This window comes from Physella acuta, unplaced genomic scaffold, assembly GCF_028476545.2.
Source record: "Physella acuta isolate Inbredline_101_S28 unplaced genomic scaffold, ASM2847654v3 ptg000909l, whole genome shotgun sequence".
NCBI lineage: Eukaryota > Metazoa > Mollusca > Gastropoda > Physidae > Physella > Physella acuta.
In genome coordinates, this window is record NW_026732426.1 from 94248 (window position 1) to 98276 (window position 4029).

Genomic DNA, 4029 nt, shown 5'->3' on the forward strand with positions numbered 1-4029 from the left:
CCCGGAACTGTTGTCTATTCTCCTTCTGTGGTTGGGGCTATGGCTGTGGCTGGTTCTTGGGCTGGTTCGATTTCTGTGGCGTCGTCTGACACATATTCGCTGTCATCTACAAGTTGATCATTGTCAAAATAGTTACCATCGTCGTCTAATGATATATTGTCCCTTTCCCTTACATACTAGCTTCGGCAGGCGCCGGTCCGTATTTGGTCGTGCCACACAGGGGGCATATAGATCTCCTACCGTTAAGTTGTAGTAACAAGGTGTAAGTTTCCCAACCGATCTCAAGATCAATGTAATGGGGTAAATCCTTTAAAGGAATTTTTGGGCAGAAATCGACTGCCAACTTATCACTCTTCCCGATCTTAAGAGTTGAAAATATTGTGACTGGTTCTGAAATTTCAATCATAATTTTGTTGATCATATTCTGGGTAATGGTAGGGGGTACCGATTTTGGGTGACCCCTCTGACCGTTTTTGTACACACGCAGCAGCAAAATGCTGCTACAATAATCCGAATGTTCGCATATCACTGCCAAATGTAGAGAGTTGTAGATTTCATCTGATTTGAGAGAGATAAACCATTCGCTTGGTTTCCCCAAGTTGTAGACATTAAGAATTTGAGAACGATTTACGTTCAGTTTACACGTAAATAGGTCCTCTAATATGAATTCGTGGATTCGACGTTATTTTTTTCCTTTTATCAACACACGTAGCGTGTTTTTGGGATGCCGCCCAGGTGCGGTCCCCGAAAGCGTGATTTTTTTTTGAAGAGTGTACTTACAGGTACAGGTCTCTCCTTTTGTGACACATCTCCGGTTTTTCTCCCACTTTGAAGAACATTTACAGTTTCATTTGAATGTGTATCTGTTACGGGTGTTGACACAGGCTAGCTGGTTGTTTACGTGGTGTCCGTATTATCCTCTGGACAGGGCGAGGGCCAGCTGAGGTTTTTTGTAAGTCTTGCCTGTCTGGTTTCGGCCATCTTGTTTTTATACCCATCTGTCACAAGACATACGTGGTCTGAGTTTTACAGATTTTTCAGTATTTTTTTTTCTTTTTTTTTTCGCCTCAGACACGTAATTTATAGCGTCAGTTGTGTGTTCGCTTTAGTATTACAGTTTTCATCATCGGCTTGTGAGGACTGATACAGATTCACAATAGTAATATTTCTTTCTTACTTGTAGCCTGCTTTCATTCATTTAAGATGGTTTACTTATACATAGATCTAATACAAAACGTCTAAATATAAAGAAACAATTTAAAAAAATGAAAAAACCAACCTGAAACTGAAAATGCAAATGTGTAATTATATGATGATCCAAGGGATTTTTTTTTATCTCTCGGCGTGGGGGGCTGAGGGGACGGGAGGGGGGGGGGGGGTGGAAATTGGGTTTTTAAGTAGAGCTGCAAAAAAAATGGGATTACCGAGAATTAAAATGATACAAATTTTAAGCAATCGGACAAGTTATATTATTACAATGAGACACATCAAAGCAAACATTCTTCCCTTTCAAACATCTATATCTATACAGTCCTCAAACAGTTATTTATTTTTTTTTATTTTTTTTTTAATAATTCAATCGTTTTAAACATTTAAATCAGTAATAATAATAAATTTGATAGATTTTACACGGCATCAAAGACATGAACAATGAACATCAATTGCATATATAATATAAAATAAAATGGCATAAGAACTAGACTTAAATAAGTTTTTTTTTTGCAATATATAGAAGCTTTACTTTGAAATAGTTCATTTATTTTTATTCTAAACTCGGAAGATGACGTCATCAGTTTCTTTTTTTGCAGTTTAATAGAACTCCTTCCATTGTATGGATAGGTTGCATGTTAAAAAATTACAATGTAATGCATAGTATAACATTAAAAAGATTTACAATGTCTTACTATCCCTTCTGATTTCTTTATTCCGTGTTTCTTTGATTTCTTCGTTCCGATTTCTTGGTTCCATTTGTTTCTTTTGATTTCTTGATTTTGTTTCCGGTTTGCTATGACATAAAGTACAGGACAATACAACATAATCGCTTCTCTGTTTTTGGCCGTGCTTCTTGTGATTAATACAGTCTTGGTTGGGTAGTGGTAGGTTCTTAGTTGGTAGTTGTAGTTTGAGAATGTCAATGGGAGATAATCTGTTGTTGAAAGGGCGAGCTTGTGTCTTGTCGTTTATGGTAGAGTTGATCGAATGTTGTAGAACTTGGAGAGGGTGATTGAGGTAGTGTCCTTGCGTTGAGATGAGGTATGATGCGCTTGGTGGAAGGGCAAGTTTCGTATGTTGTTGTTGATAGTCAAGTTGATCGATGAAGTGAAGCTTGGAGAGACTAGTTGAGTTGGGGGGGTTCTTGTGTTGAGAGATCGTTCGAAGTGAGTTGCTATGAAATATTGTTCGTTGTGACGTAGTTGAGTAATTGGGTTGGGCGAGGTGACGTTGAAGAGTGAAGTTTGCTGATGTTGCTGAGTCGAGGATTTTGGTGATGTAGTTGAAGTGGGCGAAGTGAAGCTGTTGACAATTGTTTATTTTAGGTAAGTTGAGTAGTTGGTCTTGAGAGATGGTTAGTTGATTTGCTAGTGTTTGACGGAAGCCTCCCACCTAAGATTTCTCCTAGGTGGGTGTCGTCAGAGTGGTAGTGAGTTTGTTGGGAGCGAGGTAGTTGCGTTTGACGTAGTAGATGAGTTCGATTTGCTGGCGATTGTGACAGACCTCCCACCTAAGATTTCTCCTAGCTGGGTGTCGTCAGGCTGAAAAATAGAAGATTGAAAGTTAGCCGCTCGTATATTGAAGCCACCCAATACAAGTACTGGGTGACTCATCTCGAGAGCATGTGCGCTTCGAGGGATGTGTGGGAGCAACCCCACAGCGGTCGTTGGCGAGATTTGCGTGAGTTAGAGCAGGGGTCGGCAACCTGCGGCTCGCGAGCCGCATGCAGCTCATTTGATGTTAAGATACGGCTCTTCAGCTCCATGCACACATATTAATAGTTATTTTAATTTATTTTTAAAACTCATAAAAATATTAGTCTGCAATATTCGGTAATTAAATATATAGATCTAATGACAATGTAAAGTTTCTAATTTCGAGCAGAGCTTGCTAAACTACTTTAATATATTTTGTGCGAAACATGTGTATGTTTTTATATGAATAAATATCATTTCATATCTTAAGCTATTTAGTTGAATGTAATGTAATGTATATATATATATATATATATATATATATATATATATATATATATATATATATATATATATATATATATATATATATATATATGGATTGTGGCTCTTTAAAACCTGTGAAATGTGGTAAATTGTAACTTTTGGCTTTTCCGTCCCAAAAGGTTGCCGACCCCTGAGTTAGAGTAGTAGATTTGACCGCCTCTCGACCCCGGCAGCCAGCCCTAAAAGGGGCTGACCAACCAAATGGTTAAGTTCCATGTAGATCCATAACAGATACTACACTTTGATCTTAGCCAAAAGGCCGAGAAGTTCAGGTTAGTAATCAAGTAAAAAAATAGCGCCCTGGTGTCAACTTTCCCATTGTAGTCCGAAGAATTTTCTTGAAATAAATATTAAAGCTGTTTGATATAAGTGGCATCTAATTATTCGATTAACAACTAACAATTACTAGGACATGTAATTAACCTTTTTTTTAATTAATCAACAAATGTTTAAAAACTTTTTTGTAATTTAATTTTCTATAATTTATACTAATGTTTGTTTACTTATTTCTGATTAAAAATATATTACTATTTTTTCCATTTCTTTTTATTGTTTAATTTTGTAATTACCTCCCTTGAAAAAAACTCAACATTTGTTTTCTCCCTTAACAAAAAAGTTCTACGCGCGAGATATTTTGACTCAAACAAAAGACAAGAGCAAACCGCTGTTAACTCTGTTACACCTTGGTGCACTCTCGGGACTAACACTAATATTCTGTGTCAGCGTTTAGTTATATGTTGGGTGGAGGGGGGGGGGGAGTGTGTGAGGGGGAATTGAATGTTTGGGTGATTTTGGT

The 4029-nt window shown here is 37.3% G+C and overlaps 1 pseudogene; it reads right to left on the reverse strand.

The window, feature by feature from the left end:
* Window positions 1-3348: 3348 nt before the first annotated feature.
* LOC131953118 (uncharacterized) lies at window positions 3349-3504 on the reverse strand (annotated as a pseudogene).
* Window positions 3505-4029: the final 525 nt, after the last annotated feature.